The sequence below is a fragment of the Humulus lupulus genome, chromosome X (genome assembly GCF_963169125.1).
Source record: "Humulus lupulus chromosome X, drHumLupu1.1, whole genome shotgun sequence".
NCBI lineage: Eukaryota > Viridiplantae > Streptophyta > Magnoliopsida > Rosales > Cannabaceae > Humulus > Humulus lupulus.
In genome coordinates this window covers 75,046,492-75,071,744 of record NC_084802.1, presented here as the reverse complement: position 1 = coordinate 75,071,744, position 25,253 = coordinate 75,046,492, and the positions used below count along the sequence as shown (strand labels likewise).

Genomic DNA, 25,253 nt, shown 5'->3' with positions numbered 1-25,253 from the left:
ACTTATGAGTCGAGGGCGGCAATAGCGTACTAAACACAATCTGATTAGGTTAGGCCTACCTGAAAGCGTGATATATACTTGAACGACCCTTTGGCCTCCTGAAATGTAAAGTGCCAGGTATGCTTGGCCAGCCCTAAGGCAGGTTATGTAGTGAATAGGGCAATGATCCTCGATGTGGTTGTATAGTCACTTCTCTGCAGAATAGGGCACTGGGCCCTAGTGTGGTCTCTATAGTAACTTATATGGATTGAATGCATGCACAAGTAGGGTTACTACTGCTAGGCATGCTGATTATGATTCTGTAATATGTTGATTAACTGCTTATAAACATGTTATGTTTTCTTGTTGAGCCTTGGCTCACGGGTGCTACATGGTGCAGGTAAAGGGAAGGAAAAGCTAAACCAACCATGATTTGGATAGCTTAAGGGGCATGGTGTACATATGCGGCCTAGTCAACCGCCACGGTAACGTCCCAAATTCCCTAATGTGGCTTAGTGCCTTGATTAGGGGGCTAGGAGGGCAATAATTGGTTAGTTATGTTAATATGTGATTATATGCATGATTATGTGAGTTGTATTATGATATGACTGTATTTGCATGCATGTGGGCTCGTTTCTTATTAGAAGGGGTATTTTCGTAATTTTGGCCCGTTGAGGGCATATTTGTATATTTTTTTGCATATATGTGTGAGACCACATTATTATGTGGATATATTTGAGATACTTGGCACGAGGCGATCCTAGGAAGCAAGTTAGCGGTTTAGTCATAACGGGATCAAATATCGGGCTCGGAGTGAGCCCAGGGGTAATTTGGTACTTAGTACATTACCGGTATTGAGCGGGTAATGAGAAATTATTTGATAATTTTTTGAGGATTGGAAGTAACGAGAATTATGAGATGTTAATTATGATTAACTGGACAATTGGCTAATGACAAGTTTGCCCTTAGGGCATCAAAGGACCTAGGTTTGACTAAGGGGTAAAAGGGTCATTTTCTAGTCTAAGGGAGGATAAGTGCAGAACATAGTGGAATGAAAAACTCAGAAACTCTCAGCTTTCTTCTCTCTCTCTGATTAATTTTGGGGCAAAGCTAGAGAATTCAAAGCTTGGAGTTCTAGAGCTTGAGGTTTAGGATTGAATTGCAGCAACTAGAGGGGTTCAATTCACAGCTGAGGTAAGGGATTTCAAACTCTGTTTTAGTTAGTATTACAATGATGTCATCAGGGCTGCTAAAACTGAAGAGTTCAATAAACTTCTTTAGGGAAAGATGTCAGTGACAGAATATGCACTGAGGTTTGATAGACTAGCCAAGTTTCTTGCAGACTTGGTGCCCACAGATGGGACTGGAAGGCAGATGTTTCTACAGGGGCTACAGTCTATGATAACCTGGGATGTTCGTATCACTAATATGCTAGGAGTGACTACTTATGCACAAGTAGTAGAGAAGGCTCTTACTGCTGAGGGCACAAAGAATGAAATTTGGCACGAGAACGCGACCAGGAGAAATACTAGGAGGGTGGGACCTCCGTTTATGAGTTCAGGTAGGGACGGGCCCCCAGTGATCAGAAAATGAAGGCTCCTGATGCCTTTCTAGCTCCAGGCCCTGACCGGAGATCACGTGGTGTTCAGATAGGCCGCCAGGGCGGCAGTGAGGGCTGGAGGACTTTTCTAGAGTGCACCAGATGCAAGAGGCGCCATATAGGGGAGTGTCGGGCAAATGCCTGCTTAGTATGTTGGATAGTGGGACACTTAAAGAAAGATTGCTTGAAGGCAAGAAAGGAAGAACCAAGAAATGGGGACAGCTCGACCCTAGCTCGAGTGTTCGTGTTGACACAGGCAGAAGCTGAGGCTTGTCCCTCAGTAGTTACAGGTCAGCTTTTTAGTGCTGAATCCCCTTATACTGTTTTAATTGATTTTGGTGCTACACATTCTTTTGTTGCTAGTAGAATTATTGATAGATTGTGTAGACCATGTGATTATTATGCTGTGGGGTTTGGGACCTTATTGCCCACTGGGGAGTTAGTAGTATCCAAGAGATGGGTCAGATCATTACAATGATGACGGAGGGCAGAGAATTGTCAGTTAATTTGATATAGTTGGTTATGACCGACTTTGACATGATTCTGGGTATGGGCTGGTTAGTGAAGTATGGGGCAACCATAGATTGCAGAAGGAAAATTGTAACTTTTGAGCCTGAAGGTGATGATCCTTTTGTATTTGCTGGCACTATGCATGGACCCCGTGTACCTGTGATATCTATATTGAGGGCTAGAGATCTATTGCAAGGTGGTTGCATAGGATTATTAGCCAGTGTGGTAGATACCACTCAGGTCATACTAGTGGGACCAGAGGAGACCAGATTAGTTGGTCAGTTTCTTAACGTGTTTCCAAAGGATTTACCAGAGTTGCCACCACACAGAGAGATTGAATTTGTGATTGAATTGGAACCAGGGATGGAGCCAGTGTCTAGGGCACCTTACAGAATGGCCCTAGCATAATTAAATGAATTAAAGGTACAGTTGCATGAGTTGTTAGACTTGGGCTTTATTAGACCCAGTTTCTCACCATGAGGGGCACCAATCTTGTTTGTAAAGAAGAAAGATGGTTCTCTGAGAATGTGTATTGATTACAGAGAGGTGAACAAGTTAACAATTAAGAACAAGTATCCTCCGCCAAGAATAGACGATATGTTTGATCAGCTGCAAGGTAAAATGGTATTCTCAAAGATAGATCTTCGATCTAGCTATCACCAGCTGAGGATCAAGGAGGGAGATATACCGAAGACTGCCTTTCATACAAGATATGGGCATTATGAGTTCTTAGTCATGTCCTTTGGGTTGACTAATGCCTCAGCTGCTTTTATGGATCTGATGAACATAGTGTTCAAAGATTACTTGGACCAGTTTGTGATCATCTTTATCAATGATATTATGATTTATTCTCAGTTAGAGTCCCAACATGAACAACATCTAAGGTTGGTTCTATAGAGACTGAGGAAACATAGGTTGTTTGCTATGTTCAAGAAATGTGAGTTCTGGTTACCTCAGGTAACTTTCCTTGGTCATATTGTCAGTAAGGAGGGGATCAAGGTGGACCTAGCCAAGATTGAGGCAGTCAGAGATTGGCCAAGGCCAAGGAATGCCTCAGAGATCAAGAGCTTCCTTGGATTAGCAGGTTATTACTGGCGTTTTGTGGAAGGGTTCTCGAGGATTGCAACTTCATTGACTGAACTGACACGCAAAAATCAAAAGTTTGTGTGGTCAGACAAGTGTGAGAACAACTTCCAAGAATTGAAGCAGGGATTGATTACAACTCCAATTCTGATTCTTCTGACAGATCAGGAGAAGTTTGTGATATGTTGTGATGCCTCACATCAAGGTTTGGGTTGTGTTCTTATGCAGTCGGGGAAAATGATTGCCTATGCATCACGCCAGTTGAAAGAGTATGAACAAAGATACCCCACTCATGATTTAGAATTGGCAGTAGTGGCCTTTCCATGTATGGAGGCATTACCTTTATGGAGAGAATTGTGAAATATACACCGACCACAAGAGCCTGAAGTACTTTTTCATCCAGAAAGACCTAAACATGAGACAGAGGCGTTGATTGGAGTTGCCCTAAGCCGGAAAGGCCAACGTGGTGGCAGATGCCCTAAGCCGGAAGGGTCCGGAACAGATTTACAGTACGAGACTGATATCTAGAGAATTGGCAGAGGATATGACCAGAGCTGGTATAGAGTTGCTGGTGGGCCAGTTGGCCAATATCACGCTATAGTCTACGCTGCTAGAAAGGATAAAGGAGGGTCAGTTTGGTGATCCACGATTGACAAAGATCAGATAGGACGTCCTAGCCAGAGTGTCTAGGGATTATAACGTGTCAGATATGGGCTTGTTGAGATACAAGGGTCGGATATCTGTTTCGATGGACACCGTTATCATACGAGAGATTCTAAATGAATCTCATACTACTCCTTACTCTTTGCATCCAGGCACCATAAAGATGTATCAGGATGTGAGATTGCTATATTGGTGGCCTGGGATGAAAAGAGATGTGAAAAAATATGTGGCTAAGTGCTTGACATGTCAACAGGTCAAGGCTAAGCATCAGACACCAACAGGGCTATTACAGCCTTCGGACATCCCAGAGTTGAAATGGGAGGACATCACAATGGATTTCCTGGTGGGGTTACCCAGGACTGTGGGTCAACATGATTCAGTATGGTTTATCGTGGATCGATACACCAAATTAGCTCACTTCTTACCAGTGAAGACAACTTATACAATTGACCAGTATGCAGATCTCTATGTGAGAGAGATAGTGCGCATTGCACCAAGGTTGATCATGTCTGATCAGGATCCCACATTTACTTCCAAGTTTTGGGGAAGTTTGCAGAAGGTTGTGGGTACACAATTGAAGTTTAGTACCACTTATCATGCTCAGACAAATGGACAATCTGAGAGGTGATTCATGTATTAGAGGACATGCTGCGAGCATGTGTGCTAGACTTTGATGGGTCCTAGAGTAAGTATCTCCCATTGATAGAGTTTTCGTACAATAATAGCTATCAGTCGACCATTGGGGTGGCTCCTTATGATATGTTGTATGGTAGGAAATGCAAGTCTCCCATTCATTGGAATGAGACAGGAGAAATGAGATACTTGGGTCCTAAGGCAGTTCAGAGGACCAATGAGGCTATTGAGAAGATCAGAGCTCGGATGCTCGCTTCTCAATGCAGGTAGAAAATTTTTGCTGATTCCAAATATAGGAACGTGAAGTTCTAAGTGGGAGACTATGTCTTCCTTAGAGTCTCACCAGGGATAGGGGTGATGAGATTTGGGGAGAAGGGCAAGCTGAGCCCTAGATTTGTAGGACCATTTGAGATCTTGGATAGGATTGGTCAGGTGGCCTATAGGTTGGCCTTACCACCGGCACTGTCAGCCGTACACAATGTATTTCATATTTTGGCCCTTCGGAAATATGTGTCAGACGTGGCTCATGTGTTGAGTTACAAAGATATGGAGCTTGGGGCAGATCTCTCCTATGAGGAACATCCAATCTTGATATTAGACAGGAAGGACAAGCACCTGAGAAACAAAACTATACCTTTGGTTAAGGTATTATGGAGGAACAACAAGGTCGAGGAAGCGACCTGGGAGCTGGAGTCAGATATGCAGAGTCAATATCCCGAGCAGTTCAGGTAAAATTTCAAGGATGAAGTTCCTATAAGGAGGGGATAATTGTAACGTCCCAAATTCCCTAATGTAGCTTAGTGCCTTGACTAAGGGGCTAGGAGGGAAATAACTTGTTAATTGTGTTAATATGTGATTATGTGAGTTGTATTATGATATGGCTGTATTTGCATGCATGTGGGCATGTTTCTTATTAGAAGGAGTATTTTCATAATTTTGGCCAGTTGAGGGCATATTTGTATATTTGTGTGCATATATGTGATATATGTGTGAGACCACATTATTATGTGGATATATTTGAGATACTCAGCATGAGGCGATCCTAGGAAGCAAGTTAGCGGTTTAGTCATAACGGGGTCAAATACTGGGCTCGGGGTGAGCCTAAGGGTAATTTGGTAATTAGAATATTACCGGTATTGAGCGGGTAATGAGAAATTATTTGATAATTATTTGAGGATTGGAAGTAACGGGAATTGTGAGACATTAATCATGATTAACGGGACAATTGGCTAATGACAAGTTTTCCCTTAGGGCATCAAAGGACCTAGGTTTGACTAAGGGGTAAAATGGTCATTTTCTAGCCTAAGGGAGGATAAGTGCAGAACATAGTGGAATGAAACACTTAGAAACTCTTAGCTCTCTTCTCTCTCTCTCTCTCTCTCTCTCTCTCTCTCTCTCTCTCTCTCTCTCTCTAACTATCTCTCTTGGTTGAATTTTGGGGCAAAGCTAGAGAATTCAAAGCTTGGAGTTCTAGAGCTTGAGGTTTAGGATTGAATTGCAACAGCTAGAGGGATTCAATTCACAACTAAGGTAAGGGATTTCAAACTCTGTTTTTGTTGGTATTTTGCTATAGTTTTGGTTTTTCTTAAGCTTGAAAGTTCAAGGTTTTGGTTTGAGTTTTTGGCAATGTTTGGTATGTGTTTAAGCTTGGGTTTTGTTGCTGGGATTGAGGTGTGATGTTTGGGATTGTTTGGTAATGATTTTCGTGAGTTTTTGGGATAAGGCAAAGTAGGGATGCTGGGTTCGCAGGGTCGCGCCGCGGCCCGTGCGAGCCCCAGGGCCTAGGAGGGGCTCTGTCCTGGAGGCACGCCACGGCCCTCAAGGGCATGCCGTGGCCCATGCCCTGGACCCAGACAGGGGGGCTTTCTGTCTGGGAGGCACGCTGCGGCCCTTAAGGGCAAGTTGCAGCCCACTTGGCCAGTTTTGGTGACCTTAGGTTTTATTGACGAGATTTCAAACCTAAATGCTCGGGATCGAATCTACTACCAGGTTTTGTAGAATTCAAGGTCCAAGAGGTCCAGAAGCCTTTATTTTCTCGTTATTGATGAGATTCTATATTTGGTTATGACTAGGTTACCATTAAGGGCTCAAGATCAGGGTCATGCTCGAGGGTCATTCTTATTTTACATTATAGTCAGACCTGAGGTAAGAAAATTGCACCTATTATGTGATATGCATGATTAGGGCTTGGCCCGCATGCTGAATACAGTTTTAATTAGGCATTGGCCCCTGTAAATACGCATGATTATGATTATTCATGTGAATGATTGATTAAAGTATGTTGAATGCTTTGTATATGGATATTTGTTATATGATGAATGCCTGTTAGCATTATATACCTGAGAAAAGCATTGACTTGTCAGTCAAGGACGTCAATAGTGCTGAGTGCTGGTCGTAAAGCATTGACTTATCAGTCAACGGCAGCAATAGCGCACTGAGAGCTAGTTGATATGATTAGATCTAATCAGCTACGCGTCATACGCTTGTCCGACCCAATGGTCGTGGAAAACTAAAGTGTCAGGTATGTTGGGCCAGCTCCAAGGCTAGTTATACAGAGGATAGAGCAATGGGCCCCATAGTGACTTATTAGTCTCAAATCCTAGGGCGCTGAGCCCCAGTGTGACTTATTAGTTATGTACTTGGGCAATGGGCCCCGATATGAATCATTTAATCATTTATTTAGGGCATTTGGCCCCATATGACATTGTAGTCATTTATATGAATGGTATGCATACATGAGTAGGTTTATTACTGCTGGGCATCACTACAAGAAAAAATGCTTTTAATAAGACCAAAAATGTGTTATCAAAACATACCATAACACTTTTTGACGTGTTAAGACCGACTATGTTATCGTAGGTCAGGGTACTTTACATAACACTTTATCATTGTTATATAGATGTCTTATTATACTGTCAACGATAACACACTTTCTGTGTTATTTTAATAAATAGACAAGTGTTTAATTATATTATTTATAGTCGATTATATAACACATTTCAATACTTATAAATTTGTGTTATACTACACTTTAGTATAACACATATTTTGTGTTATATTATGAAGTTTGCATAACAAAATTATTTACTTATAAAAAGTGTTATTGTAATAGATATTATAACACATTTTTCGTATTATTTTAATATTTAGATAAGTTTAAATTCTCATTATATATTCATTTGTAGAAAATAGTTTGCATAACATAATTTTATGCTTATAAACCAGTGTTATTGTAAAAGATACAATAACATATTTTTTGTATTATTCTAATATTTGGATAAGCTTGAATTATTAATATTAAACGTGTACATTATAATTGTTTTTTATTTCTTTAATTCAAATCTGCTTCATTTAATATACTTAAGTCACCATTAACATTGTAAAAATATATTTTTGAGTACCAATTATATGGTTCATAACACATATAACCAAATAATTGTGTCAAAATACATTCAAGATTATCTAAAAAAACAATCCAAAAGTCTTGTGATATTCAACACTGCCTAATTAACATAAACAAAACATTCTCACAATAGTCAACAAAATAGTTAAACAATTTCTTATTCAAAAGTAAAGGTAGGAATTCATGATCTTCCAAATGCCAGCACACCAAAGGCTTCCAAATCATATTTTCTTTTGCACTTCACTTGTTGAATCTGGTAAATAAAACATAAAAGAAAAACTAATGAGGTCTTGAAATATCATATCATTCATCTAAAATAGTCAATAATATCATGACGCATAACCAAATTTACAATAATTGAGTTTGAATAATAAACAAGTTATTATATTACACACATTACTACAACTATCTATACTCAAGTGACCTTAGAACTTTAATTAAATGGTGCATAATATTAATTCAAGTGACCATGGACGTAGGCACCAACACTTCCAAAAAACATCAAAGCATAGTCTACTCTATCAGCACCACTAAACAAGCCAAATAGTGAAACAGTGCTGCTGCCGCTGCTAGTTTTATTTCTTTCTCTTAGAGCCATATTAATAAAGATTCTTTAGGAAACGGAACTAACAATTTATTTATATATATATATAAACTGAAACTCTAAGCGTAGAAGACTTACCATCCAAAGATCTGAAGCCTAAACTATTCGAGGACTGATGAGGAGAAGCCGAGAGGTGTGAGTGCGTGATTGTGTGTCTCAGGAAAATAACTTTAGTGAGCTGTCTATGGAATGGCGAGGAGAAACATCAATTTTAGAACAGAGGGACGATAAGGCTTTGGGGTGCTGAAGAGGGAAAGGGGAAAATCATAAATAAGGTGTCACCAGAAATCTCAGCTTGTGAGATATATATTACAAGTGATGCATAAATTGCTATCACTCTCTCTAAGATAACTAATAAAACTAGACAATCATATATATGTACGTAGATTTAAGTAAACAGCAGCATTGACAGGGTTTAAAAGCTCAGAATTTTATCATTATTAGTACAGTAATTATTATTTTAAACAATTTAAATGATGGATTTTCCCACAGAAATAGAAGTCTAATATTTTATAAGGCATTCATTAATTGATCATGCAGCATATCTAAATACAAGTTGGCATCGGACACAGATCCTTCTATAAGCACATAAACAGAAAGGAGAGCTCAGGCATGCACTTTGAAGGAGCAAATGATAGCAATAAAGTACCTGTGGAATATTGTTAAACCGCATAACATGATCAGAAAGAGTGGAGCCTAGAAACACATCACCTCCAATAGCAATGCCTACAATGGTCCAACAATTCAAATTTTATTACATTCTCCATTTGCGAGCATAGATAACAATGTAGGGGAAGAAAAACTTTACAGAAAAGCAAGCACATATGTCCACCTTCATAGATTCCATCTGTTACACGGGCTATGGTATTGTACATCTCATTATACATTCCCCCCTGTAATGGAAAATAGAGTTATTTTCCAGGACAATGTATACAAAACTTGTGACTTGCACTACATGGATTTCAAAACTTTCTTAAAAGAGCATATCTATAGAGAAAATCACATGTGAACTTTATGGCATAACAGTATTTATATATATATATATATTTGGCATTTTAAATCACTTTTCTTTTTGTGAAGTGGTAAAGTTTTTTGAAGTTTAAGGAAAACGTATGCCACCCAGCTTAGCTTATAGCTTACCCCATGTGTAGCAGCATAACATTAAAGGGTACCTCTCTGTTAATAAGGCCCATCCATTTTTGTCCCCACTTGGCATAAATCTTCCATATTCATAAATCACATTTGATTCTGAACTCAGCCCATCAATCAAATCGATGAACCAAGAAATTAGAGCCATTCAGCTGCCCATATGTTGGCTCTAGTTTGCTTCAGTCATGGTTGGTCTTATAGTGACTTATCTGCCTTTAAAGTGCAAGAATGTGCATAAAAATTGTAAGCCATAGATTTTGGCTAGCCTACTAATTAGCCTCGCCACTCCAACTAGCCAAAGCCTTCTAGAATGAAGCTTGAATATGCTTCTCTTGTCAACTATATATATCATTTCCCAATTCTTGAGTTCCCCCTTCCATAAATGATGTTTTAAGGTCCAACCAAGACTGCTAAAACATCCTAAATTGAAAAAAGAAAGGAAAAAGTAGAGTAAGAATGATTAATGTTAAGACTCCTGCAGACCAACCTGAGCCAAGAGACACTTACAAGATTGCTTACATTATTCACTTCTTGCTTGGTGCTGGAAATTTACTTCCTTGGAATGCTTTTATCACAGGTGTTGACTACTTTGGCTTTCTCTATCCAAACAGACATGTTGAGAAGGTTTTCTCTATGGCTTACATGAGTTGTTCAATACTAGTTCTGGTTCTGATGCTAATTTGGGGTAGCTGTTATGGGAAATTGAGTTCAAGGCTAACACTCAACTTGGGATTTTCTATGTTTGTTCTCTCTTTAATGGTGGCTCTGCTGATAGACTGGGTGTGGTGCACAGAATCAAGTGAAAAAACCTATGGTGTAACAGTTGCTTCGGTCACAATTTGCAGTATAACCGTTGGTTTAGTTGGCGAAAGCTTGATGGGATCAGCTGGAAGGCTTCCAAAATAGTACATGCAAGTTGTTTTTGCTGGAACTGCTTCTTCAGGTACTGCTTGCATTCATACTTTTTCATACTTGTTACTTGTTTTGCCCTTCTTATTCAACACAGATAATGTTTTAAATTGTTATATCAGCAGATGAAAACTTAAAATATATGATTAAGCATGCTATATATGCTAGGTGATCTTAAAAGTTGACCAAGTATGAACACAACTGTCTTTGTTAAGTTATGGAAGACATTGACCCTGTAATATAAAAAATGAGAATTAATATATTCTTATGGCACTGTGGATTATTCTACAATTTAATCTTATGATACCACAATTCAAGTGATTCCTATAGAAGTACTGGCATCTTTTCATTCAAATACTAAAATTGAATTAGCAAACAGATGAAAAAAGGTGGTGTGAATTTTTTTATTGAAGGAAACTAAAGTCCTAATGGTGGTTTTGACCTTCATGCTCGGTCTTATCAATGGTTACTTAACAAGTGTCATGATGATATTGGCCCCTAAGTCTGTTCCAGTTACAGATGCAGAACTATCTGCAATTATTATGGTTGTATTCCTAGGACTTGGGTTGGTTGGTGGTTCAGCTCTTGGTTGGTTCTGGATTATCTGAACTTTGTTGTTATGTAAACTTATGAAATTAATGATTTTAGTTGAAATAGATAATAACTAGACAAAGTTTTCTATGATGAGAACAGAGTAGTCTGATATTATGCAGCAGCCATTTTTAGACTTGGATTCACTTGTGTCAAATGATATCATAACATTCTAGCAAAGGTTACACATAGAGTTAAGAATGTAAAAGCCAGTAAGACAACTTTTAACCGAGGCAAACCTCTTTTACAAGTTCTTTGGCACCACTCATCTATGGCTCTCTTAAAAATATTTCCAAAAAAACTAATCAACACATAGGAAAGAGGTCGTGGAAAAATAGTCCAAATCTGGAAAACTTTTCTCACCCACCAAATAAACAAAAGGAGCAAAAATTATTGGCCATAACCAACTGCATAACAATTCAATTTGAGTTAAGATGTTCAACCATATGTTGTTAAAACCGAGTTTGCAATTCATTTGGCCAACAAAATAAATCTTAAAACAAAACTGTGAGAAAGAGAGTAACAAATTGGTTCTACCTGTTTTATTCATCCTTACATTATTTTACAAGATGAAACCATAGCTAAACTATTATCCAATTGATCATGAACAAAGGGAGAAAGCTTAAGAAGCAGCAGCTATAGGAGTTTTAATATGTGACTTCTCAATGTATACTATATGAATAACACTGTATTTCTAATATTTAGTTCTAAGACCACAATATCGTAAAAACATGGATGAGTATTTACCTTGGGATGCAGCTGTAATGACCCAACTACTCTAGACTTTGGACCATTAATGAAAACTACACATAGACCCTAATCCTTAATAGAACTTACAAGTGAAAAGATCATAACTTTATTAAAACTTGTAAAAACAAATGTTAAACTTACATAAAAGTTAAAGTAGGATATGGGATCCCATTGTTTTAAAATTAAAACATAACATAATGGTAATTAAAAAGAGATTACATAAATAAGTGCGGAAAAATACACATAAAACCATAAGTAAAGACTTCATCCTCGAATCGAAACTCTCGGCTCTTTGAATCCATTCCGCCTCAACACACATGCCCAAAACTACCAAGAACCTTTCCCGCCACTAAAGCTATTTTCCTGCACATATAAACATAAATGGAGTGAGCCTAATGCCCAGCAAGGAAAATCTAACACATAGGCCATATACATAAATTTCGTAAAGAAACATAAAACATATCATAACACTTATGTCACATACATACTATAATGACCATTATTACTTGGGGTCCCATAAACTAAACAAGTCATATGCCCATTAGATTAGTGGGGCTTGCTAGCTAAGCAAGTCATATGCCCATAATCTATTTGGGGCTTGTTAGTTGTATAGGTCATATGCCCAAGTCTACAAGCATACTTAACATAACATTTTACATAACACATATTCATAAGATAACATATAAAATCATATAACACATAAATCCTATCCTATTTTCCTTTCAAAATAACTGGGATATGAGAACTGATTTGGGACCTTGGAACACTCCTAAAAACCATTTATAATAGGGTGAGTATATTGAAGAAGAGGGATGAAAGTGATGAAGGAACTATACTATCAAAATATACTTACCAAAAACCTTGTGCTCAAGAACTTAGATTTCCTAACCAAGAATAGGAATAAGGTTAGAATACTGAGAAGAAGACTATGAGAACTTTAAAGAAAATAATACAGAAATGGACTAGAGTTTGGGATACCTTGAGTACTTCTATGACCAATCTAAACCTTGAACCGAAATGTGAATAGAACCTTACTTCCCAAGTGTTTGATAAGCGTATAGTGATCAAGCTTATAATTCCCAACCCAAGTGTTTACACTCTCACACCAACCTAGCAACTTGCAGCCTCTGAACTTAGCTTAATAGATTAATGAATGGCTGGGTACTAGGTCCTATTTATAGAGTTTAAGAATGAAAAGATCTTCATTTAACTTGAATAAAAATAATGGCTTTTTAAGTGAAAATAATTTGAATTATTGTAGCAAAGGCTGAAGACTCATTCAGAAAGGTGCTGGACTTATCAAGAGGTTAAGGATTTGAATGAGAACGTTTTTTAAAACTTTCAAAAACACACTGAAGGAGGCGATATATCACCCCCTGTAGGTGATATATCGCCTGGGCCATTATGCCCGAGGCAATCGTGCAACGTTTCGTGTTTTCCGTATCTTCGTACTGCGATATATCGCCCCCTAAAGCTGTGATATATCGGCATACGCTGAATATTTAAACACGAAATTACACATTTTTAGCTTAATTTGAATTGAGTAAACAGCCTTGACTAAGCCCTCTAACGTTTTCAAAGCTGCTGACTGACCCTAGGGTATTCAAATTTTAACCTTAATAAATTTATTCCTCAAAATACTTAATCATTATTAAACCTATACATGACATGTGCTATTATCTTATTGGGTCTTATCTAAACCTTATAATATAATAAATATTACCCTTAATATCAGTCATATTAATCAAACCTTAGGTTAAAATGAATATTCTTAAACTATAGGTTAAACTTAGAAAATCTACAAGTACTACTATGAGTGTCCAAATAAATCCCGGTCTGAACCAAAAATCCACAGTCATAACAATAATACTACTATTACTATTATACTACTATCTAACTAGCTAAGTAAAGTTCTTGGACTCTACAGCAGCAAGCCCATTCTTGAAGAAACACTAACAACTTCCACATGAAGCTTATCATTGGTAGGAGGTTCAACCTCTTGTCTTCCTCCATTAAAACAGAGCACAACTTTTCTTTATGACATTAAAACAAAAATAAATATGTAAGAATGATAACATAGGGATAATTAATGGGTCGGTTCACTAAAAGTAAGTTTCTTAATCAATGATTCCTCCTAGTTGAATCTAAATCTAAAGTTTTAAAATAAACAAAACAAAAAAATACACAAAATTTATTCAAATTGATATAAATAAACTCAAGGCACGCAACTCTGGAATTCAATTGAAAAAACACAATATAAAGAATGTGACAAGAACAAAGTTCCTTTAAATCAAAGAATGATTATTGAAAAAAATAAAATAAGAAAAAGAGATCATGCAAGGTTATTTGATACATGTCCACATCAAAAGAATATAGATATATAATGCAACATTAAAGAATATATATGTAGTTATTTGATACTTGTCCACCAATGCCCACCAATGAAAATGTATTTCAATTTATGCACTTACCAATTATTAATACATAGAATATTATATCGAAAGGAAATTAATGACATACAATAAATTTATACTATCAAGATAATCCAAACTAAGTCTAACGAAAATGATGAGGGAAAGAAATTCAAGATAAACATCTATTCTAATTTTTATTTAGAACATAAAATTTTGAGTAAGATGTACATTAAAGCTTAAGGTCACATATAAAAAGGATAAAGATGCTAGAGACTTAAAGGAAAAGAGAGTTTCTCACTCATCTAATAACTAATAAAGAGCATATGAGTATAATCAACCTATTTAACAAATTAAACCAGCATTGGGCAACCAATTACCATCAAAATCAAAGCTTCCCATGGACTCCACCAATAAACAAAAGCATGCATAATAATTGTGCTTCGTAAGAAATATTCAACTAAACTAAATCATCAAATTGAATAGTTTCAGTTTCACAAATATGTAATACAACAGAGTAATAAATTTTACTGAACCATATGAATTAGATATGCATTTATATAGTGTTGACAAGATTTTCCTCAAAAATAAAAATGACCTGAAGTTAATTTCTCAGCTGTAATGAGAAAAAGAAAGAAACCCAAGAGCACAAAACTTTGTGTGGCAAGCATCTGCATGTAGAAATTACACCTCACTACACAAATCTAGGAGCACCCTATAATCAATCACTAGCAATAAAGTTACATGCCACTCAAAGATTTATAAGATACGAGTATAGCAGAAAAACTTTTAGAGAGAAATTTATAGAGAAAATACCTTGTTTGATGACATAATATCATAATTTACCATCAAAGAGCCTCTGTCTCATCTAGCCTCCTCTTTCATTAGATTTAATTCACAAATCAATCAATACACAAATAAATCAAAACATATACCCACCAAAATCAAATATTGTTCAATATTGTACATTATTAAAAATATGTCTTAAACACATCATTTATTCCCTTAAAAACACTATACTTATCTGCATAAAATAATATAAAGCCCAAACAATCTCTTTAAGCTTCACTGGCATAGTTAAAATATTTGAAATATACATGAGGATACTCCAATAAATTATTCTATATACATTCCTTCATAATGGCTAGGTGCCTCAATTTAACATTAAGAAGCAACAAACTAAAAATTAAGATTCATATCATCTTTAAGACTAAAATGTTTAAAATATTATCTAAAAAATTCCTCTTCAAAGAATCAACTATTTAGGTCATTCCATAATATATACTTCCAAATTTAAAACTGAAATAAAAAATAAAAAAAAAGCCTAGAGAACAATAAGCAACAACCACATTAGCCTATAGAAGAATCATTCACTAAATTTCACAATTTTAGTCCATTGAGGCATTTTCACACACACTTGGTTTGCATCACAAAAAAGGAAAGAAAAATATAAAAATAAACACAAAATCCATAATCAAGTAAGAGGTTTCTACAAAACACATAAATAAAATAATTGTTACTACTGAATCAATAACCAAGTAATTGATTAAACACCACACTCAAAAGAAAGCCTTACATTCTAATATTGAGAAACAACATAGTTGGAAGTACAGAGAAAAAAAAAGAAGAGAAATATGTAGAGCTTGCAAAATATGTAACTGCAATTATACTAATTCTACCAGTTTATTATAACCTTTTTCATAGCCTTTAAATGTTGATCTGTGAACAAAATATGTAACAGCAATTATACTAATTTTACCAGTTTATTATAACCTTTTTCATAGCCTTTAAATGTTGATCTGTGAACAAAATATGTAACAGCAATTAAAAAATCTTGATAAGGAATATAAGAAAGTCTTTTAGGAAAAGAAAAAATAATATAAGGAAAGTGACAATCGTTGGGACCCTCAAGGCACTAAACTAATTTTGATTTAATTCCTACAATTTATATATCAAATTGGCCATGGAAAGTTCTAGCAATTTATAAAATAAATACTAAAAAACAGAGGACAAAACAATAATGAACACACCCATTCAAGTAAAAGAAAAATGGACAAAAAGAAAGAATTATATAATAAAGAAATGCTCCAATTAAAAAACAGAAACTAACTAATTAATCAAAGATAAATAATTATTTTTGCCTTTCTAATATCAAATATATATGTAATGTTGATCTTAGTACCATGTGTATGAGCTCCAAAAAAAAAATGTTCAGAGCTTATTCACTTCAATTGCTCTCGAGTGGAACACAGATACACTTCAATTGCTTATCCACTTAATCATTCCAGTCAAGCATTTCATTTATAGTCTTTTGCCTCTAAAACTAGAAGGATTGAATATAAAAGGCAAAATAGAAAGACCTAGTAAAATCATAAGAAACATTATATTACAAGGATCTAATCAATCTGTATTTTAATTATTAACTGCAACTTAATACTAATCATGTTACTCACATTAGTAAAAGATTTCGTCTTTAATCAGTAATATTACTATACATCAACATTAGATACTAAGAAAAGAAAAATTGAGAATCAGTTCTCAAGATTTTTAGTCCCAATTAAAAAAAAACTAAAATTGGTAGCCTAAACATAGAGAGATCATCGAAAGCTCCATCTAGTTAAATTCAGATTCTAGACTTCTAACCCCAAAACTAATAGCCTAAACATAGAAATACAATCGGTCTAGTCAAATTCACAATGCACAAATCTAAGCCTAAGGAAAACCCTAAACATTGCGTCGATTCCCAAATCAATTTCTGAGTATGAAAAATTGAACAACTGTGAGAATAGAAATTTTAAATTAAGACGAGAAAGGGAATTGAAACGAACCAGATGCAGTAGCCATGGTTTCTCTTCGCAAAAAAGTATTGAGCTCGAAGGTAGCTAAGAATTCGGGTTGATGATTTATGAGCTTTTACAATGAAAGAGGTTGATGCGTAAAATATGGGACAAATGAAGGCGTCGTCAAGTTCAGAGTGAAAATGAGAGTCAAAGAAGCCGATGAGGCAGAGCCGCAGAGATTGAGCCAAAGAGAAGTCGTGTCTCTGCCGCCGCCAACGAACCAGAACTCCTATATCGCCTTCGAATGTGGTGTAGCCTTCTCATTTTTCTTTGAATCGTTGTTTACAAGTATTTGAAATGAGATTTATCTTTCGTGAAGGGGAGTGAGAGACCGAGAGAGATGGGTCTCAGAGAAAGATGAAGTATATAGAGAAAGTTAAATAAAATGATAAATAAATCTTTTATGCTTGGCGGAAAAAGAAGTGAAAAAGTAAACATATTGCGCCCAAAATTGAGTGAACCCGCTTATAATTTTAACACATGTAGCATAAAACTTTTTCATTACTGTTAGAATTTAATGTTGTGGTAGTCCTATTTTGTTGTAGTGCATGTTTATTATGATTTAGAAATATGTTAGACACTACTTATGAGCATGTATAAATTTTTCTTGCTGGTCCTTGGCTCACGGGTGCTATGTGGTGCAGGTAAAGGGAAAGGAAAGCTGGACCAACCATGAGTTGGAGAGCTTAGGTGACGACGTATATATATGCAGCCACTTGACCACCACGACCAAGGTTTCTCAAAGGAACTAGGGTTAAACCCTATTTTTGCCGCTTATGTCGGCAGATTGTAACTTTTGAGTTGTAATGACCATTTTGGAACTGTAAATAACTTTGTAAACGTTTATTATGGGATCCCATGTACAGTTTAATGTTTTAATGAAATAAACATTCCTTTTGACCGAAAATTTTAACCCCGGACCATCAATCACACTTAGATGCACGTTTAAGACCTAATGACTCGTTTAGCCAGTTAAACACTATTTAAAATACACAGTGTAATGGTCTTGGCTAACCAGGGCGTTACAACCATGTCCGAGGATACCTGTTGGAACTAGGGTAGGACCCTAATTTTGCCGCTTAGGTAAACTTTTGTAATCATTTTGAATCTGTAACTGTTTTGAACTCTTTTGGGATCCCATGTATCGAACTCAAACCATTTTAATGGAATGTTTGACTTTTGACGAAAAATTTTAGTACCTAAACCCTGTTTTAGTTTCAATTACACGTTTTTAGTCCAAATGACTCGTTTAACGAGTTAAGCACAAATTTTAATACACAATGTAATGATCATGGATTAGTATCACGTTATAGAACCCCTTGCTATAAGGATATTTTCCCTGGACTACTCGAAAGGTTGGCTAGTTAGCAGCCTAAACATGATACTTTAGTTGATTAAATTAAGGGATAATAGCGGCAAAACTACTCAAGTAGTTACAATTCTTGCAGTTAAATGCCTATGTAAAAAATTTTACGGCAAAACTTCTCAAGTAGTTACAATTCTTACAGTTAAATACCAATGTAAAAAGTTTGATGGCAAAACTACTCAAGTAGTGGATTTTCTTACACTTAACTCCCTGTCGTTAAGTCAACTGTTAAAACTGACACTGTAGAACATGTGGCAATCTCCAATTCGTCCAAAATATTTTTAAAATATTAAAAAAATTAGGAAAAAAAATTATCCCTAAAAGTTTACTTTTTAAATATTTTAAAAATACTTAAAAATTAAGAGAAAAATTAAATAAAATATTTAAATTCCAAAAAAAAATTAACACAAGCATTTTTAATACTAAAAAAATATTAATTTAATGAAAAATCTAAATAAAATCATGAAAATTTCATTTTGATTTTGATTATAATAATCTAAATACAATCTAATTTCATGTTGATTAAAAATAAAATTTTTATGATTTTTATTTAGATTTTTCATTAAATTAATGTTATTTTTTTAGTTTTTAAAATACATGTTTTAATTTTTTATGAATTTAAAATATGTTATTTATTTTTTTAGGAATTAATTTTTTTTTATTTTTTCCTGAATTTTTAATTACTTTTAAAATATTTAAAAATTAAAATAATAAAGGAATTGGAGGCTACCAATTGTCCCCTGGAGTTAGTTTTAATGATTGACTTAACGATACCGAGTCAACTGCAAAAAAATCAATTACTTAAGTAGTTTTTCTATCAAAAAATTTATATGGTATTTAACTGCAATAATTGTGATTACTTAAGTAGTTTTATTGTCAAATTTTTTATATAGATATTTAACTGTAATAATTTTAATTAGTTTTGCCAACATTATCCCTTAAATTAAACTGATCAGGCAAGAGAAGGATGCCCACGTGAACTTTAGTCATTGGCATTATGGATGAAGTAGGAATTTTTTATGTACTTTTCAAGGGTCCTCAAAGTGGTCTAAATACATCGTGGCATGATGCATACAAAGCGTTCGACTAGACCAAAGATAATATCATGATTCCATACCACTTTTTAGTCCAAGCACTGGCTGCATTTAATGGATACAGACAGGGAACCTCCCATCCCTTGAAGCACACTTTCATTGAGTGCAACTGTGTCATTGACAAGCACACCTTCTTTACAGATGGGGAAGATGAGTCCGATGAGGAGACTGGGATTGCCGCTGATGAGGTAGAAGTTAAGTGTGAAACATCTGGACAAAAGAAAGATGATGGGTATGAGGAGAATGATGATCCAAAGGAAAAAGATGGCAAGAAATTAATTAAAGCTTTGTATTCGTAGTTGTTTATATTTTCCACAGGGGTCCCACTTTGATGGGGTTGTTTAACTGTATTTCTTATGGCTAGATATTCCATGTTCACTTTTTGATGCTAAATGTTGTATCTTGCCTTTTTATTATCATTAAATAGATGTACGCTACTTTTTGTTCTTGTTTTTTAAGTCATTCTCATGAGATGTTTTAAGAAGTAAATAAGAAAAAAATAATCTGAACAAAGTGTTATAATATAAAACGTTTTCACTTAAAAAGAGTAGCACTACAACAACACGTAACAAGGCCAAAATATTTTCTCCACCTTTCCATGCACGCAACAAACAACAAAGCGTGTCTCATAAACTACAACAACTAAGACAAACATACATAAAAGACACTTGCAACAAAATAGAACATGAGGATGCGTTCTTGAAAAACTTGGTGGGCAAAAAGCAAGACTAATACCACCTTCAATTCTTTTGCTTTGACTACTCCTCTTACCACACTTTAAAATAAAAAAAGGAGGAGAAACTACTTCACACACAGCTTAGTCAATCTAAATGACTTCCAGAATTTCCCGATCGATATCGTTGAGGTGCGCTGTGGATTGAGTAAGGTCACCAATGTCCCGGAGACGATAAATGATTGCCTGCTGCCCTTCAATCAGTGTATAAACCACGGAAGCCAACTCAAGAACAAGTTGGTGCGCCTGCTCTGAGTCTCTTGTGGCTCTGCGAAGAACTGGGTTCTGCCAAGAGCGTAGTGACTCTTGCACCACACAGTTGGTGCAGCCGACCAAGGAGGCTGATCGCAGTCGTCGACTACGAACTAAACAGGGAGTTCTCATATGTCCACTGATTGAGCAGTTGGTGGAACGTCGACCACCACCACTTCGATTGGGGCTATTGAATGCAATAGATCGAACAAGAGTTGTGAACTCATCAGACGACGTGGTGTTCACCTGGCAATAAGAGTGGTTACAATGGTTAGAGTTCTCGGCTAGATGGTTGCCATTCTATTTGATTAATTCCAATTTATAGTAATCTATCTACATATTCATACACTAGTGACACACCTTAAAATTTTTATTATTTTTTTAGAACAATATCTATTGCAGTATGCCCATTTTCTAAGGGATTTCCCTATTAAAAAACTTTTCGTTGGGATTATAATGAAATGATGAGAGTTATAGGCCAGATTGTCATATGAATTGTAAATGCATCCATGCATATTCGACAGTAGTATTATTAATAAATTAATTTAAACCCTAAACCATGTTTAGAAATGACGTACAAGCGTGCAAGCTGGCTCATATATTTGCATGGATTGATGAGCCCTGTATTGTCACGTAAATAATATGGTACAAACATTTTTCATATTATCCCAATTAAATATATTAATTTCACAAGGAAAGTTAGTAATAAAGTTTGGAAAGGTGACACGTAGCCATATTTATTTAGATTTTGAAAAGTCATTTCCCTTAAAATCTTGCTCGATTAGACCTTTTTAATTGAAGGGTTGTAGGGTGGATAAGACCTTGTACGTAAAATGGATGGACTTTTGTACTATTAAGCTTAGTATCATGACTGACACTAACTATTTTTTAAGGGATTTCAACAATATAATATTTCAAACTTTTCACTTTAAAATTTTCAATACGGTAGTAATGTCAGCGTGGGCTTGGACGTGTCACCCTTTAAGGGTTTCCAATAAATTTTTATTATTTTCATATAGCTGATGACATTATTATGCTATGGGTGGTTTTCCCATGATAAAAAGCATCTTCTGACTTTACAAGAGTAAAATATAGGTATTAATGTCAAAAAAGGGTATGGGTATATTTGGTGAGATTTTATCGGGCGTAATAAAATTTGAAAATTATCATATTCTAACTTCGAATATAAAAAAATAACAATTATTTACTTATGTACTTTAAGGTACTTGGTGAATAATTCACCCCACTAGTCCCTATTCATACGAGTTTTTCTATAATTGATGGGTCTCGGTGAGACATTACCCCACCGATCCCTAATTACAAGAGTTGTTATATAATTAAGGGGTCTTGGTGTCACATTCATCACACTAGTCCCTAATTATACAAGTTTTTTTTTTCTTTCTGAAAATGGGGGCTCTCGGTGAAGGAAGTGCCTAACCGGTCCCTAATTATATGAGTTGTTATATAATTGAGGGGTCTCGATGAGACAATAAGCCAATGGGTCCTTATTCATATGATTTGTGCTACAATTGAGGGGTCTCGACGTCACATTCACCCAATGATTCCGTATTATTATTCTTAATGGGTACTATTCATCCCACTGGTCCCTATTCATATGAGTTTTTCTATAATTGATGGGTCTCTGTGAGACATTCACCCCACCAGTCTCTAATTACTTGAGTTGTTACATAATTGAGGGGTCTCGGTGAGACAATAAGCCCACAGGTCCCTATTCATATGATTTGTGACACAATTGAGGGGTCTTGGTGTTACATTCACCCAACGATTCTCTATTGTTATTATTCTTGATGGGTACTTAGTGAATAATTCATCACACCAGTCCCTATTTATAATTGTTACTACAAAACTGAGCTTTCCCGACACCCAACCACGACAGTTATCTCCGTTGACTGTCGTAATTACTCAGTGCGATTCTACGCCAATAGTTAAAAACTGTAGGCATAGGGACCAACGTTGACAGTTAATAACTGTCGCCATTGCTTTCGACAGTTAAAAACTATCGCTATTGACCTCAACACCGACAGTTAATTATAGACCAATGCCGACAGTTAAAAACTGTCGCTATTGACCCCAATACCGACAGTTAATTACATATCAATGCTGACAGTTAAAACCTATCACTATTGACCCCAGCGCCGACTAATTTTTTTAACATTAATTGAATTAATTTGTACCTTCTAATATAATTTAATATATATAAAATATTAATTAATAATTCGTAACACTAAATATAGATGTTAGATGTTAGGTTAACATGAGTTGTTATCCAAAAAACAGGCATGGGTGACATAACAAATATTTAAATACACGTGACTGACATCTGGCAGGATTCTTGCTCGACTATCGACCAGAAAATATCTATGGTGCAACACTCAATGGTTATATACGACCAGCGTGGTCGTATACTCGCCATATTTGGAGAAAATCTTAGGCAGTTATAACCATATCTGAAATAATCTCCCATGATTTCCTGAGTATCCGATTATTTAGGAAAGAATATATGTAACAAATTAATGTAACCTTCCTTGAGCCTATAAATAGAGAAAGATAGCTCAAGGAAGAGGACTTTTTGGCTTTCGAATTATCTGAGATTAGAGTTATCATATTTTGATATATTGTTTTGTTCTTCAAAGGTTGGTGAAACTCATTGAACCCTAGTTCTTTGATCACTCCTTTGAATTATATATCAATAACAGTTCAAGTGGATGTAGGTTGTTACCAGATTCTGGGGCCGAACCACTATAAACTCTTGTGTGCTTTATCGTTTTTGTCATCACATTCATTTCAACGCATTTGTCCACATCAATCATATTTGACTCCGTGTCAGTTGGCCAAAATCAGGGTCAACATTCTGGTGCTTTCATTGAGAGCTTGATACAGTATCGTTGAAATATCAATGGCGAAAACTACCAAGAAAACTGGACAGGCGCCTGGCGCTGCACCATCTCACCCGCCTCCTCCTCCAAACGTGACTGAGGATGAACCACATTTGGAGTTCGATGAGGAAGAAATGGATTCCGAGATGCTGAGGAATACCATGGGGGTATTGCAGGATGAACTGGCCAATCTAAGGGCCAGCCAGGAAAGTGCTGCCGAGGTTATGGAGCGACAGCAACAAGAAATTGAACGACAGTGCCTGGAATTGAGTGAGAGGCAGGCGGAGATGGACCGCAGTTAGAGGGAAGCCATGGCAGCCCTCGAAGCAGCCATACAGCTGGCTAGGAGTCAGGCTGCGCCTGCATCGCAGCCTGATCAACCTACAAATGGGCCGCCCCAAAGGGGTCCTAATCCTAGCCCGCCTATCCAACCCTCGAGCCCCCAAAGGCCCGAGCAGCCACTGGTGCCTCAGGATGATGTCTCGCTAAGGGACCCTGAGGCACAGCCTCCATCCCAAGCTGGTCGCAGCAATCCCCCGCAACAAAGGCAGAATAAGGTCGGGCAGCCGCCTCGCAGTCCTAGATGCCATAGGGGCGACAAGCCAAACCCTCCGAGCAGAGGACAGCGTCCTCCTGGTAATAGAAGGAACTCAGAGTCAGGCTCTGCGGTCTGAGGCCCCCCACGGCATGATAATGCACGGGGACCTACCGACCAATGCAGGCCACCCTCTAACACTCGGGAGGTTCCAGCCCGGGAAGGCAATCGAGGGAACAGTCGATCCCATCATAGCCAATCAAGATTCAGAGATGGCCATGATTATAACGAGGCCGACTCAGGCAGAGGAAACACTGGTCGGAGGAATGAAGAAAGAGGTGAGGGCAGAAGCCTACCACCTAGGGATGACCAACCCGAAAGACGGGACGCTGGGGGGCAGCCCAGACAAAACAACGTCTTCAACCGGCTCAGAGCTAGCGCGCAGGGGAGGAGAGACGAGGATTTAAGAGATGTACTCAACGATCGTCGGGAATGGCACGACGAGTACGTTCCCCCAGCACCAGAGGCTCCGGCGATTCCTGGCGCCGTGCAGGCCCAGATAGATGCCCTCAACCAAGCAGTGCAACAGCTGGTCGGGGGAAGAACATCTTATATCGACCACGATAGGAGAAAAGGCACTCCTTTTATCCAAAGGATAGCTATGGCTGTAATGCCCCAAATTTCCTAATAAGGTTTAGGAGCTTGATTAGGAGGCCGGGAGGGCCATAATTGATTTATTATAGTATTTAATGATTATATGCATGTTTACGTGAATTATATTATTATATGATGGTGAATGCATGCATATGGGCTCATATATTAATTACGAGGATAATTTGGTAATTTGGCCACTGTGGGCGTAATTGTATATTTTGGGTGCATGATTGTGATTAATTAATTTAGCCACATTATAAGGTGGATTGGTTCGAGCTATTCGACATGAGACGATCATGAGGTGTAAGTGTTCGGTCTAGTCATAACGGGTTTAAGTTCGGGGCTCGGGGTGAGTCTCGAGGTGAATTTAATGATTAGAGCATTACTAGGAATTAAAGGGTAATGGGATATGATTTATTGGTATTTGGGAATATTGAGAATAGCGGGAATTGAAGAGCGTTAATTATAATTAACAAGATAGGCGGGAAAGGACGGTTTTACCCCTAGAAGCTTTTAAAGGGGTTTATTTGGCTTAAGGGCATTATGGTCTTTTGACCCTAAGGATTTATATCAGCTTTTAAGTTTTAGAAAGCTGTG

The 25,253-nt window shown here is 36.7% G+C and overlaps 1 pseudogene; it reads left to right on the top strand.

Annotated features, from left to right (window-relative positions):
* Positions 1-9,879: 9,879 nt before the first annotated feature.
* On the top strand, positions 9,880-10,692 carry LOC133803778 (equilibrative nucleotide transporter 8-like; annotated as a pseudogene).
* Positions 10,693-25,253: the final 14,561 nt, after the last annotated feature.